At 45.8% G+C, this 16,215-nt stretch overlaps 1 protein-coding gene and 1 long non-coding RNA gene across 5 annotated transcripts in view; one reads left to right on the forward strand and one right to left on the reverse strand.

Moving 5' to 3' along the window:
* Positions 1-16,215, reverse strand: part of LOC148936620 (uncharacterized) — a 164,555-nt gene that overhangs the window by 21,426 nt on the left and 126,914 nt on the right. The window lies entirely within an intron of this gene.
* Positions 9,498-16,215, forward strand: part of LOC105427653 (netrin receptor UNC5C) — a 31,654-nt gene continuing 24,936 nt past the window's right edge. For 2 of the 4 annotated variants that reach the window (XM_011639500.3, XM_011639501.3), the window contains exon 1: positions 9,499-10,042. The gene's annotated coding sequence lies outside the window, so the exon portion shown is untranslated. Of the gene's footprint in view, positions 10,043-10,538; positions 11,314-16,215 lie in introns of all 4 variants that reach the window. The other 2 variants (XM_089076150.1, XM_089076151.1) reach the window with 2 other exon arrangements.

Here is a 16,215-nt window from a genome sequence, read left to right on the forward strand (position 1 = left end):
CAGACACTGGTCAGGCCTGTAACGAGAGTCGCGGAGAAAATAACTCGGATGGATTTCCCTCAGATATGACGAAATCAAATCGTTGACTTGGTGGGAGTCTTACAAAACAAACAGCATGGAGCTATTCCGGAATTCGTGCTTCAACTTCGTCATGTAACAAAGTTGGAATGAACAAAATATCCCAGAAGTTTCAAGCTTAATTGGACGTACAATAAATTATTAAACAGTTTGTTTAAATATGTATCTTTCCGAAACGTGTTACACAACTTGCCGACTAGTTTTTAATTTAGTCCCTAATATTAATATTCACGAAACATTAATATTTACTTAATAGTATACTTTCACAACTCTCGCGTGTCTCGCATATAACTCAAGCTGCAGAATTGATTTTGTTAGATTTCGAAGTAACGATACACGACTCGTGCCCTCGTAACTTGGAGCAAAAATTGCACCAAATAACCGCTCGTCTCCTCGAGGCGGATAGCCCATGCGGGCAAAGCCTTCGAGTAGGCACAGCGTATTGAATCGTTTCACGAGGGCCGCGCGGGGAGCACGGCAGGGATGCCGACGCATTCACGATTGCATAAGTAGCGCAACGGCTGTATAAAAGCCTGTTGCACAAATGCATATCCCGCAGCGAGAGAGACCAGAGTGATCGTCGAGAGAGCCTACTCGAGTTACTCGCCGCCGCTCGCCCGAGCGGACAATTGTACCGCCCTGCGTGTGCACGCACGTAAGTCCTATCATCTATCTTTTTCTCCTCCCCCCTCTGTTCCCCTTTATGAACACACAGACGATTCGCAAACTATCGTGTAATAGCACGATCCACAATGTCGATTGCAGGGTGGCACTCGACATTTTCACAAAATGAAAGTACGTGGAAGCGCGCGCGTCGCGCGAACGAAACTCCCCCTTCTCCTCCGCCCGGTTTTCCTGATTATTATTATCCGCTGTCGTAAACTGTCGTCAATACAATGGAACTTTGCGCCGAGTTGGAGTTTGGCGCGCGAACAGTGCGTGCACGCGCGCTCGCCTATGGTAGTTTAATGACGACAACTTTTGTATACCATTGGGTAGTCCATTGTCCGCCTCTAGGCGCGTAGAAGCGCGAATCGTAAACTCGCGCTCGTGTTACAACGCGGATCTTCATTTGCAATGCACTCCGTGGAACAACACATGCGTGGTAACCGGAGTATTCTTCCAACCACAATCAACGGCGATTACATATCCATTTTGTGTCTCCGTGAATACAAGAGACATATAAGTTCGTATTCTCTCTTTAGCGCCGCTTTTAAGTGCGAAATATAACCATCTAATTTTGTATTCTATTTGCTTAATATATATATATATATATATATATATATATATATACAAACATTAATGACGAAATACGAGCTAGATATTCGTATATTATGAAGAAAATAATTTCAACTTGTCTACGTAAAAATTTTTATTTTTAAATAAAAATGGGGGATTCTGATTTTTTTCTTATATAATTTTTATCCCATTTTTATCCATACAGCATCGATTTATATAAAATGAAAATGAAGTAATATAAAATAAAATATTTCAGTCTGAAAGTACTTAATCTAGATAGTATTCACACAGTATTCAAAAATTAGAGTGTCGTATTGAGAATCAAATACTTGAAAAATAGTAGTATACTTTCGAGGAGTGGTTCCAGATGCGCCGACAATCTCGTAACAATTCCATTATATCACGGCACAATCGCGATAATAAGCGTTCCTTCACGTGGAACGTTCACGTCTCTCAGGCATTAGCGAGCTAATGAAACGTGAGTTGGATTCGAATCCGTGGTGTCGCGTTTCCGGAAGCTGAGAGGGGTCTACTATCGTACGTCCTGTTAAAGCAGGAAGAAGAAACGGGATAGACATTTGCGGGGAAAAAAAGGAGACGAAGGGTGTACAAGACGAGACGGGGAGAAACCTGATCAATTTATTTATTAAACGTTTTTCGTGCCTTTGTTGGGGCTGGCGAGTTCCCACGGGAAATACGAAGCGCTTAAATGAGTACTGGCGGCGGCAGCGGAGGAGGCCTGGAGTGAAATCCTGCCGCGAGAGGGAATCGTCGCGAGGCGAGATCAGGGAAGAAGAGCGAGATCAGGCACGAACACTTTTTTCCTAATGGAATCAGCGTGGAGTACCGGCGTCCGCCGTCCAAAGATTCAGAATATAGCCGAGTCTCAGATATGCTGTGTGGTGCGCGCGCGCGCGATAGCTCGAATTTTCGTCAGCGAGACGCTTTCTCATTGACCCTCCCGAGGAGGACAGGTAGAGCTCCTGAGAATCCGGTGCCGGTGCGGGAAAGGACGCGGAGAGGGCAGGAAAAGAAGCGAGAGGCCGATTCTTCTCTCGGGAGGAGACAGCGGTTCGCCATTAGCGCAATCTAATCGTCGGGGGTCCCTTAATAACAGGTTGGCCTCGAGTTCGTCAGAAGAGCTGCAACCGCGCCCGAAGGAAAAGAGAGAGACGATACACCGGGAGAGGCACCGCCGTGAGGGAGAGGGAGAAGGAGAACGATGTCAGACGCTGCGCGCCGCCTGAAATTCACTCGTTTTCTCGGATACCATTCTACGCGAGAGGATCCTCTCTGTAATCTCTCGACCGGAGCTCAATTAATGCTTAACGACAAAACCGAGAGGAACTCCTTGGAAGAAGCGGTGAGTGGTGGTGCGTGGGACCGACGAAGAAGCCCTGTAAGAATGCTGCCTCGGAAGATACCGCTAATTGTAAAGCGCCCTTGTACCGCAAATTGCCGAGCACGCGTCCGAAGAATGCGCGTCGAATCGCTCGGATAGGTCCTTCTCCCTTCCTACCGTTACAACCATATCGTCGATCGAATGTGTTCCCTCGTCCTTGGGCGGATCAGGTTCATCCTCCTCCTGTCTTCTACGGCGCTCTCGGCTTCCATCGCTTCCATCTTGCCCCGCCGCTAATTGAAAATCGCGATAGCGGTGCGGTACGGAGAAGTAAATAGCACGTTCGGATTGATTGAGTTTATTGAGTGAGTAGACACGGTATAATGTTCAATGATACACTCTGAATGGGGGCCTGATTGGCAGGCACTCGGCTGCGAGAAAGTACACGTCATTACGAGTCTTGATTCTGATAATGTGTAATCGAAATAAATATCGTTTTACTTTATCACATATCGCTCCTCGTCGTCTTTTCAGAAGCCGAACGTCTAACGAGCGATTCTGTTAGCCTTTCATAAATACGCGAATCGCTGTTATTACACGATACTGCCACGGGGCGAATCGTTCGCCGATCGAACATTAATCAAATAAATGTCCAGATTTCTTCAATTTATCGATACATTATTTAGTACGTGGCAAAGAAACGATAGAAGTCTTCGAGTCATTCTCCAGTATGTTTCCATAGTGATTAATAAAATGAAAGTATAGTGTTTTTGTTAAATGTCAAGAAAGAAAGGAAAAGAAAGATAGAGAGGAGACTGACGTGAACCAAGATCTTTGATATAATATGATGATAAATCGCAAATATATTTAGTATTGAAACATGCCACAATATAAGCTCATAAATACTTGTACAAAAGATCAAGTACATAGCGATTAATAAAACGTTTGTGCGAGTGGATTCCTATTGAATTCTGCATTATCACAAATTATATGTGAATATCATAAAATCATCAGCAGCCTCTCATAATCGCTGTTTAAAGATCTGTGCAATAAAACGATAAATCCTCTCGCCATAAAACTTGTATACAATCCCATGCATCCGTATCTATACAATTTTGTTGCACGGTTCTTCCCGGAATCCCATGGGATCAAGAGCTCCATCATTATCTCGATAGATACCGGGGACACCGCCCAGGAAAAAGCACGAGACAGGTGCAGCGAGACGAAGGCTACAGCTCAGTTAGAAGTGGAAATTGAGAGGGAGAGAAATATCTCGTTTCTGAATTATAACCGCCGGTGTAAAAGTCCCAGGAAAGGTAAATCAGCCCGGTCGGACCCTACAGCGGTCCCTTTCGCGTACAGTCGAGATAATTCGCCTCCTAGGCAGCGTTGGATGCAATCTGCCAGATTGTGGGGCACATCGAAATTGCCGGGTTACGGGAAGAACTTCGTAGACTGGGCTGGGGAGAGTCGTCGGCTTTCAGAAAACCAACGTGCCATTAGCGGCCGGTCTCCCTCGTCCGGTCGCCGATATCCCAGCGTGCACAGGCGTGTCGTATCGCCGGTAAATAATGCGCCGCGAGAGGGTGTGCCCCTCTGTGAGACAAAGGGAAGGACTCGGCCCCCCCCCCCCTTTTGTTTCCTCGGACCGAAGATCCTGACTTCCTACGCCGTGATCGCGTCGCCCCGCTTCCTGAATCTTCTTAGCTCGCGCCATGCGGCGGAGAGGCTTCATGATCCTTTTCATCGCCAACAGACAATTATTCTACGTCATGGAGAGCTTCCGAGTGATTAAAATCAGAAGGGAATGCGAAATGATATATAATTGCTAAGTGTGATACGCTTGAATACTCTTGGTATTTCCTCCAGTTGGATCTCGCAGCAATATTAGCGACATTAATAATGTACTCTCTCGTAAGTCATTTCTCGTTATCGCAGATTCGAGAATTTCGATAACGGAGGAAATTAAATATGAAAACAAGGACGTGTGGGCATCGAGGAAAAGGCCTAGTGCTGAAAATAATTATAGCGCCCATAAAGATTGCAGGTACAATAATCATAAAGATCGCGGTAGCTATAAAAAAGACAAAGCTAGCTTGCTTTAACTTTCCGATCCATGTATCGTCTAAGGTAGAAATGTAGTCCGAGGGATCGAACGGCGTACTAACATTCGAGAGCAAAGGTCAAATTTATGACTAGCGAGTTTTATACGTGGGATACCAGAAATTTGTCGTACAACTTATCGATTCCATTAAATACTATTAGTGGGGATCATGGGAAAGATGTATACCTCGAGGAACTAAAATCAACTAGGCACGCTGCCTACCTGAGCATTCCATTCGACCGAACTATTTTGTTTTAGGTAAGCTCCCAAGAACGCAGAGATCCTGCGTTCCAGATAAAGGACTCAATCTTCAACTTTCTTCCTCCTCGCACACGACCGAAAACAGACCATCAAATATTTCGAATGCATCGGCTGGACGTAGCGTATTCGTCTTCTGTACTCGTTTGGTCCCTCCGATATCTTCGTGAAACCCTCGAGACGTCTCCTAAGGTCCGTTGGGTGAACATTTTTCATCTTGTTCTTTCCTTCCCGGTTTCTTCGTTACTCTCTCGCTTCTGCTTTAGTCCCTTTTTTTATAAGAAAACTCGAATTTCATTCGTGGGGTCTTCGAAGAGACGTCGACCTCGTAATTCTAGATGGGCGACATCGATTTTCTCCTTGAAAATTAATGGACACGCTGACACGCGCAAAAAAAAAGTTATACCCCGTTCCACAGTGAGTTTTCTATGATCCTATCGCACGTCAATTTTGTCAAAGCGATTATATGGCTTCGTCGATGAGTCGCGCTGCATTTCTCTCTTGTTTTCCTCTTGAGTTCTTTTTTACTCAGCTCCTATTTCATTCTTACATTTATTATAAATATAATAAAATGGTAAGAAATTTTAAGCTATCGACAATATAATAAGAAATAAAATACAAATCGGGAAAAACAAATACAAAAAAATATTTTTCTACGAGCATACATATTCAGCAGATATATATATACTAGCTATTTTTATATATTCGTTTATTTACAGAAAAAAGGAATTTCGTATGGTTCGTATTCTTTATCCCTAATCATCCACCATGGATCTTCCTAACACAATATTCTATACATATTTATGCGAGTTTTTCTGTTGATATAAAACCCATTCCCGCAAACGTCTCTCATCCCCGATTCGATTCAACCATAGAATTTCAGTCTGGTTTCTCGAAGGGGAAAACGATACAGCAGCGGTGAGGGGCATCTTCGAGTTTCGTTGACCTCCTGGCGAAACGAAACGACCTTACAAGAGTTTCCTCTTAAGAAAAGCAACCCACGAGAGTGAATACGAGGGTTTGGAGAAAAAAAATATTCTACAGCTTGTCGGGCGAACCTTCGACGAGGTGCTTCTAGATGAATTCCGCAAGAAGAGAGCTGTTATATATCTGAGAAGGTTTCATCGAAATGTGCGTTGGAAACTCTTCAATTGCCAGTTTCCGTTTGATTAAGGATTGATTTCCGCGTTTCTAGAAAACAATCATATTTTGGCGATACTGTACACTGCCGCACGTCATTAGCGGACAGAAAGAGTCTCCAAAATGAGATACATTCGTGGGCGTAACATGCAACCGAGATTTTTGAGAACGAGTGCGTAACACATGTTACTGCGAAGCTGGCCAAGCCAGCTTCTTTTAGTCATTCCGAATATTACGGAACCTGTCTACCAGAAATGTGAAAATCATGAATATGATATATGATTATGTACATGTAAGAACAATAAAGTATTTCAAGAAATACTGTAGCAAAAAACTATAGCAAAAAATAAATTATCACTTTTTGTTTCTAATATTTGGTGAAAAGTTATTAATCCCTTGTAAGTTTGTATAAGGAACAACCATTGACCCTTAATTTTTTGTGTGACTCACCAGAAATTCATCACATACTAAGTATTTTATGATGAATCATCATTAGTTGTCGCTACCATGTTTTTTTTTTTTTCGATAGCTGTTATGACGATCCATTTCGAAAAACGAAGGCGTAGGTTTTCAATCGTATACATAAGACCCTTAAAGAACCCGGAGACTATTTCGACGGTCTGTATCATGGACCATTCACCCCCCGCTGTTAAGCAGCTTCGTGGCGGCAGACAGGAGGGGGTGTGGCACCGGTACACCCCCCGGGATCCTGTGGTCATCCCCGGCTGTCGGCGGCCTTTAAAGCTTCGTGCACAACGAATGTGGTATTATGCAGACTGGAGGTTACACGTTAGGCTGTTACCGAACCGCCCCATAATGGGATAAAAATAACCGTGTTTATATAGGATTACGAGGCGATCATCTTTTTTATTCGAGACACTACATAAAACTGAGATAGAAAGAGAGTGCGCTGGAAGGGTACAATTTTTCATCTCCCTCGTGCTTGTTATATTATTGTCTACCTAGTAGGTTTCTCATTTATCGATTAGGAGTCAAATGACAGAGGGATTTGAACGGTAAGTCACGTCGTGTTACCATGTTGTCAGGATCAGATATGAGATTCCCAGTAATTATGAATAACGAATGCACGAGACAAGCACGAGGCCAAAATAGCCAATGATATAAATGGACACGTATGAAGAGAAAATTTTATTTGTTCGTATTTAAAATCGTTTAATCAATATTTTACTGTAAATAACTGTAGAGAACTGTGACAAGTCGACGGAAACACAAATAAATAAATTTTTCATAATGATATCACACCGGGTATTCACCTTGCTATAGTTGTCCCGTTTGACACATGCGCATTGATATTTTCATGATCTATTTTTAATATTCAATTCTTGTGTCTCTGGCTTGAAATATCGTTGGGTTTTCTTACATCAAGTCTAGAAAAGAACTCTATAATTTTCTGTCTGCGTCAAACAAACGCCCGATATAGATCGCATGAAAGAGTGAGGAACGCGTTAAAAAGAAAACAGAAAAAGATACATCAGAGAAATTTGAATATTCTATGAATACAATTGAAATATTGCGGAATATCAATCACACTTTAATTACACTGACACGAGATTTGGCAAATGAAATTATCTTTAATATATATCGTTCTATAATAGATATATTTAAAATTAAAGAGATTGTGCTCCTCGTGAAAATCAATTTTTAAAAAAACCTACCCTTCTCATGTCCACCGACCCCTTTGCATGCATTCCCTTCGATCTAGGGTGAAGAAGGTAAAAGAGAGGAGGGTCGGATCAGACTATATATCGATGAAACTTGTATATTTGCTTTTGTAATGTGTGCGTTAACGAGACATACCGCGAAGTTGGATATTAAACATCGAGGATTATTTGATTACAGCCTCACGAATTTGCACGAATCCGATTCTCCTACCAGTTAGCGCCATTTTCTCTCGCATATACACGCTCTCTCTCTCTCTCTCTCTCTCTCTCTCTTCTCCCCTCTCTTGCTTTCCTTCTCTCTTACTCTTCTATGCCGTTTCTCACGATCATGATACCACCTCTCTGTCTTTTCGGTGAACCGTACGATCGCCGGGTGGAGAGCGAGAGGGGGGGGGGGGAGAGAGAGAGAGAGAGAGAGAGAGAGAGAGAGAGAGAGAGAGAGAGAGACGATACCGAAGTGGGAAACGCATGGAAATGAACGTTATTAAATTGTTCTACCGTGACGCCGAATCCACCGCAGACATAAATTGACACCGACAACGTCGAATTAGGTGCGGCGAGTTGTGGGGCAGTCAGATTGGTACAGGTGAAACTCAACGCGCGTGTATTCGCGCCCTCGGATTCCGCGAGTACACGCATATACCTCCGCGACGGGTCTGAATTTGTGTTATTAATGGATTTGTTTGCGGTGCCCCTACCGCGACAATCAATATTTATTTATCGAACGTAGCGACAAGAGAATGTCCACGTTGCACCGGCGAGCAGGAAAAGGATGACCAGGGAAAACGAAAAGAAGGACGGAGCTGGGCAAGGGGACACCATAAATAAATAGTCAGCATATTTATTTAATGAAACAAAAAACAAATTTATGCACCGACCGAAAACGCGGATTCTGTGATCAACGTGAGCCCCGTTGTCAGAAAGAGAAAGCCAGCTCTCCAGTTTCCAAGATTTTGCCTTTTCTTCAGACTTTCTTTTTGTTCGAGTAAAAGGCAGCAAACAAATGAGAAGCGCTTTTCTCGCTTGATGTACGACCTTCGGTCGATCTAGATCGACAGTTTCGTTTGCCCATAAAGCATCGGATTCACGGATATTCTCGATATAAAATGTATTCTTCCCCTTCTCAATACTTGATTACTATCATTATATATATATTTTGCAACAAGTAAACGCGTAACCATCGAATGTCTCGAAATTCGCCCCTGTGGAGTCTCTCGAGTAACAAGCATCGGGAAACAAGCAACCTGGACAAACATTCTACCGCGCGAGGGCACGCGATATACCACGACAACCGAATAGGATGAATATTTGACAAAGTTTGCGGCCATCTCTCTGTACACGGAGATGGTGCGCTCCGTCTCGTGTGGCAGTTCGGACGATACTCCGCAGCATCCGCGTGTACAGGAACGACTGCAGAGAACAGCATTTACGCTCCCACCAAGACTCCACTACTCTTAGCAGCCTCTCCGCCTCTACCGGCACCAACACCATCGAGTTTCGCCTCCGCCGTTACTACTACCGCCACCACCATCGCCGTTCAGCACCACCGCCACTACCACTACCGCCGTCCGCGATACCTCCACCACCGTTCGGCAACCTCCACCACCATCGCCACCACGTTCGCCCAGCACCGGCGCCCAAGAGGCGAAGGACCCCGAGGTTTCCGCGCTACGAGTCAGTTGGCCGACATGAGCCGCGCGTGCCGGGGCTCTCGGGTGTTTATCCGCTCTTAACAGCTAATCCCGAAACGCGTACCCTCGTACATTCGTAACGCGCGCGTGCACCGTATACCGCCGGTGAAACGTATACGAGGGGTGAAACTGAAACAGTTTCTCGCAGCTTTTGTACCTGTAGGGAGAGAGAATTTTTGACGTTCAAACTCCGGGGATCGGACTGCCGATTTGCGAACGGCGTGAATAGCTTCTCCGTGACGAAGGGGATTTGGTGCGTTTTTTACGCGCTGCCAAGATCAACCGCCACACATATGTGAACCGAAATTGTGACGGCGATGTAATAATTTCTCGCTCGATCGACGAACGAATACGTGTCTCCGACAATCGTGGCGCCCGGGAAGAAAAAAATGACGTTACCACGCGCGGTGTAACGAACTTGCAACGATGATAACGCCAGTGTCAGTGCAGTGGGGTTAAAGTGCCAGCCGGTTTATGGATAACCACGCTTCGCTGATTGGCTGCACGAGTAAGTGATATCCGATGTTAGTTGCGTAATGCGTCGTGTAGCAAATTTTTCTTGTCCTCCGCGCCGACCCAGGAAATGTGTCTCGATAGCGTATGTAAAGCGACGTTTTTACCTAAGGCGCAAGTAGAAACACGATATGAATTTCGCTTGCAAAATTTCGCTGCTGTATGAAAGCAAAGTATTGCAAAGTATGTGCAAAGAATTTCACAAAATTGCGAATTTCGGAGTAACAAAATCGGAGCAACGTGCATTCAAATTGTAGCCATTTGAGTATCGATTCGACGTGAAGAAAATTAATATAGCGCACCTTAATATCCAACTTCCTAGCTTAAAAGATTATATTTTTTTTTTTTTTTTAACGAAAAATGTCTTCCTCTTCTCGTCTACTAATTAAGACGTTTCAATGTTGGAGATTGGTCGCGATGTTTCAGACAACTAATCGAGATAATTCATTACACGCTCTCGAGGGACTAAGAATATTCCCGATTGATTCCAGTGGCTGCACATTTTCAAAAGCCCGCTAGGGAGCGAATTGAAAGATGGACGTTAATATTTAACCCCTGCACTCCTGCTGAGCCGCCGACATCGACGCGATCCGAAAAGTCTCCTCGAGTGCCTATTAAAAATTCGCGGCGAATCGTAAAACTTACGCTCGACGAGGCGAGCCTACTCTGTCCGGTTTGTTCCAAAAATACCGGTTGTTACGACGCGCGACTCTCGATGATCACTTTTCGATATCAACTACCGGATTTGCGCGAAACGGCTGTAATCTTCAACCGCATGCAGCCGCTGACGCTCTGGCAGGCTAAAGTACGCTATATTACAGGTCTGCGCATTAAATGAATGAAGTCGTTGGAAAAATTACACGAGGCGGCATTAACTCGCGATATACGCTATTACTTGTTGCTTCATCGGGGCTATGTTTATATTCCTCCTTTACGCCGCTGGCGTGAGACCTCGCCGAAGTAACGCGAAATTGCACGGAATGCCTTAAGACGTTTATTCGAAATCCATTTTACTTTTATTGGACAAAGTACAACGTATACGCGGTATACAAGCGCTGCGCGTAAATAAAAAATACAGTCGAACATGTCAATAAATGGCTCCCGGGCGACGGGGGTAACTACGACGAACGTGCGCGAGCACGCGTAATCGTAAAATATCCTCTCGGTATGCACCGTCAAATAGAGATTTACAAGTACTCGGGGGCACTTACTAGGATTACGTATACAGGAGCACGTAGCTTCGGCAGAGCTCTCTTAACGGCAGCAGTAAGTTGCCCGCGATTTATATCAGATACATGCCTGCATCTTTTACCCCAAAGCTTTAAAATTGCACGCTCGCCGTTACCTACCCCCCTCCCCCCCATATCTATTTGTAAATACGCGAAATACGTATGCACATCATATCGGGGAGCGGGGGGGGGAGGCCCCCGGAGGAAGGGGGAGAGAGGGAGAGGGGAAGTTCTCCGAAGGTCTGGAGATTATCAGATATCCATATGCGCGCGATGTCGATTCTCGATAAAAGCGGCGTTATTACGTTGTTAGATTGGCTGGATCGTCGACGGTGATTTGCAAAACGATCGATTCAATTACAGTCCCATCAACGGTATTCCGGTAGGACGATCATCATATCTATCGTTTGTGATAGATCAGTACGTTTGCACGGTTATAACGAGGAAAATGACGCTGAAAGCACGGCATTATCTCCAACAAATCGGTAACATTACGCTTCCAACTTTATATCAGGCATTTATTGACTGTGAATCTTTAGTCGTGACACTCACGACCTCACGATCGCTCGTAAAGATCGCGTCTTTGTGGCACGAGTAAAATAAATCGCTCGGGATAGAAAATGCCCGATCTATCATGACGCGCGCGCGTCGAATGTCATTAATTAATAATAACCGCGCTATCTCTTTAAACTGTGCAACGGTAGAATGTATTAATTATATCAATGGCACTGTATTAATAATTACCGCTTTGTTCCATTTCGCGGAGTCATGATCGTTGAAATATTTTCGCGTACCATTCACGATGGAACGTTAACCAATTATACCGTGCATATAAATTTCACGATAATTATACATGAAAGATACGATTATACATACATGAAAGAGAGAGAGAGGGGGGGGGGAGATAGAAAGCTTCGGTATTTTCATCATATCGCAAAAAAAAATTCGCACGCGATTGGAATCAGATGCGATCGATGAATGTGCAATCTGGAGCAGTCCAATGACGCATGATTCCGCCGTTATAAATAACTTCGGAGCGCGATACGGAAGATCGCGCGGTTTCAAAACGATTACGAGAGAAACGAGAGATCTAGTCGTTGACTAAACATCTCGACCGGGGCCACGTCCGCGATGCACGCTCGATGATCGAAAGGAGGGGGAACCTTATTTGACTTTGTTACAGACTTTATTAAGCGGCTAACTGTCGCTACATAGTCGCATAATGATCGTCACGACGTGGAACCTTGTATGTAGGAAAGAGCTCTCGAAAATAATGAAGCGGAGGCGCAAGGCGCGTTATGGCGATGGATCCCTTTATTTCTCTGCTTTTACTGCGTTAGTCGCTTTCTGTAAATACACCGAGCGTGACACGCGCGCGCTTCTTTGAATGTTCCCGTCACCGACAGGAGTTTGCCTCTCCAACCAACTCCAACATTGCCCTCCTCGTCCGTGTCGGTTCCGTATCGACGCTGGCCGCGCTTTTAACTTCCGCTTTTCTTCTCGTGTAACAGAGTGAAAATAATTATACACTGGAACGGTTCGCGTTTCTTACAAGATGCTCGTGGATTTTCTGTGTGCAACAGCTGAGGGCAAGAAATTTAAATTACACTAACGCTTCCTCGCAGAAAGGGAACAAACTCGACAAAGCTTGATGATAAATAAACACTGTGTAGCATAAACGCTTCATGAATGAAACGTACAAATACTACGTTACGTTTTATTTACTTTTCAATTTTAATAGCCAATTCAATGATAATCAATTAAAATTAAAGTAGTGCTATTTCTAACTGGTAATTTCAGATATATCGATCGGCGAATTTTAGAGGAGCAATTCACATAAGAGCTTATATATCGCTTCCCTTGCTCCCTCGTAACGTGCAATTTCAGCTTCATTGCCGTGTGCGCGCTTTATAATGCGTTCGTTGAAATTCCCTTCCTAGCTATCATGAATAAAAATATCATGTATATGGGATATTCTGGAGTAAAACTATTACATGAAACCTACACTCTTGAATCTCCACGGGATCCGTGTGGCTAAGCGGGTGGCCGGCCCGATACTCCTGGCGGGTTAATACGCCATTCACACGCGATATTATTCGCGGAAGATTACATATTCGTGCGCATTGGTCACGTTCGTGTCGGGTCCGACGATTTTATGCAGACGTCTATCATTTTATGTCGCCGCCACCGGCGTTTTCGCGGAGTGCGTTTCTTCTCACTCTCTCCGCGCGACGCGCCCGTTTCCTGAACTTCCGTTCTCCGTCTTTACGACGATACGTTACACGTGCCCGTGTCAAGAAGATCGTCGCGCAAATGCTCTATCGAGGAAGACAGGAAGCCCCGTACCGTACGTGCTGGGAGTGCGTGAGCCCCGGCTCAACCGACGATCGTGCTCGTCGTCCCCCCGTACCCCCGCGCTTTCCGTGCTCCGACCATTAAAAACTCAGTATGGTTTCGCCTTATCTCGCCGTCAAGATCGACGAAGCCCGCCGGGCCGCCACGCAGAGCGCCATGTATCGCGGTTTCGATCGGTTCCCTTCGCAGGAAACACCGTTGTTGCATTGGTTCGAGAGGACCTCGCATCGTCGAAAGGGCCCACCTGGCACGCGCAGAGCCCCATCTGCGGCGGCCGATTCATTCGGGGCCTCCGTGAGAACACGAAGTGCCTACCTGCTCCGGACGGGCGCACAAAAGGGGCGCACAAGAGAGCCCGGTGTGTCCGCGTGCGAAAAATATATTCACGCGTCGACGAATTTCGGCGGTGGCGAAACGGCTGTGTCTTCGGGCCGATCGGGACGACCGATCGATCGGACGATCGATCTTTAAAGGCCCACTGGTGCGGTAACGGCGTAATCTGCTCGGAGAACACGACCGATACAAATCGAAATGCGACGAGGTAAGATCAAACGGCAGATGGGCCAGACGTTAAGCACTTTAAAGGATTATTTGATTGATCGACAAACGACGCCGCGGAATAATCTAAAGAGTTAATGTAGGAAGAAGGAAGGCAAAATGAAGATAATAAAGAAACGAGTAACTACATTTTCAAATAAATTCGCAATTCGCGAAACGCTTTTATTCCCCGAGGCATCGATACGATAAAACAACACGGGTATAAAATGCTGAAACGAAAAATGCGTTTTAACGATATAGCCACCATATCAGTGAAATTTTAATAGTTCTAGACAAGAGACTCGGGAGTTTTCCACCACCACAGGTTACCTTACCGCAGGAGTTTACGCAGCAGACGAGACGGCGGGAAAGTCACGCGCGACGCGAAAAACCTCACGGAAGAGGAGCATCCGTCGTAAACAACTTTGCGCCATTTCCGACGCGCGAACTTTTACTGCACTCGGGATTTCTTATCGGCGCAGATAAAATCGGGAGAACTTTACAGGTTCGCGCGGGAGGCAGAGAAGTAGAGGAGATCGTCGTTCTTTACACGTCGTAATATCCGAACGCCTGAAAAATCTCATACGCTCGCCGCGCGCGAGAGAGCTTCTCGTTTACGTCCGATATATGTGCGGTCGAGGTGAACGGCGGCGCGTCGTCCTCGTTTCCTCGTATCTCCTCCCCGTCCTCCCCCCCCCTCCTCCTCCTCCGGCCTCGTCGTATCGTGCGCATAGCTCCATCGCGGAGCTGAAGGAGATCTCGCCCGGGGCGATCGTAGTCGCATTGTACCTTATATTCATGCAAAAACGTCGAAATAACTTCCAGGCACGGCGCTCGCCTCGCCGACCAAAAGCCGGCGCAGGAACGTTTGATCCTCCATCGGGTCCGCGCGCGCGAGCGCGCGATCGTCTCCGTGGGTATATTTTCAGCCGGTTCTACCACCCTTCTTGGCGTTTCTGTTTGCGAGATGACTACGCGCAAAGGAGCCGTAGCCGCGCGTTACACACAGCCGTTGGCTCTGTGCGCGGGCGATGAAACGATCAAAGAGCAAAGGGAAGGTGTATTTCGGTGTGTCGAGCGAGCGGAGCGCGCTGACGTGGCACGGCGCGATGCAACGTGACGCTACGCGACGTAGAGCTCTCTCTCTCTCCATCTCTCTCTCTCTCGTTCTAGGGTCGCGCCCGTGAGGATGCTCGTTTTTCGAAAATGCCCTTGAAAAGAGAGCCGTGGCAAGCATGGGAAAACTCTTTAACCGCGATCGGATCCTTTGATCCGCTCCGTAGTGGAAGTTGTAAAGATTCTTTGTGCCCGGATGCCCGGAATCGTGACATCTCCACGGAATCGTTGTTCTCCACGCTTGATTCCGCTCGCTTCCGTCTCGCGGGCGAAGCAATCGCGAGGTCCGCGGATACCGGCGACGCTTGATTTTACGGGTTGCACTCTTTTAAATCCCCCTCTCGCGAAACTTCCTTTGATCTCTCTCGAGTTATTACACTTACTTTATGTTGGAAGTCGAAGCACGCGCCACGCCGGAGTTTTACTTCGCTACAGCGGGGGAGGAGGAGGGGGGAGGAACGTTGAACGTTGAGATAGTATCCTTGATACTCACGAACAGATAATTTATGTTGTGTACCCGCGATCTTCTGAGTAAAAGGTCTCACCGTGCATTACGATTGAAATGCCGTGTGTACAAGCGCGGAGAAATAATTTCCTTTCGTAATTCGATAGCGTATCGCAAAAGTGAAGAGGTCACTAACTACGTCGGCGGAATATTGATATCGCAGAAAAGAAATTTTTACTCGTCTAGACGTATAAAATCACGGAAGTAGGATCCATCCCGTTATAAACCATTAATAACCAGAAATCGATAACCACATTGACACGTCTTCGAACATCTGCAAACGTCTTTTCTGACAATACAAACGCTTTTAAACCGCTGAAACATGGCGTACCTCAAAGGATACTACAATAAATCGAATCCTTCTGCCGCGGGTAATCACGTATTTGTACAGGTTCCACAAGACCGCAGGTTTCCCGCGGAGTGAAT

The sequence above is a fragment of the Pogonomyrmex barbatus genome, unplaced genomic scaffold, assembly GCF_055798465.1.
Source record: "Pogonomyrmex barbatus isolate J1 unplaced genomic scaffold, ASM5579846v1 scaffold2, whole genome shotgun sequence".
Classification (NCBI taxonomy): domain Eukaryota; kingdom Metazoa; phylum Arthropoda; class Insecta; order Hymenoptera; family Formicidae; genus Pogonomyrmex; species Pogonomyrmex barbatus.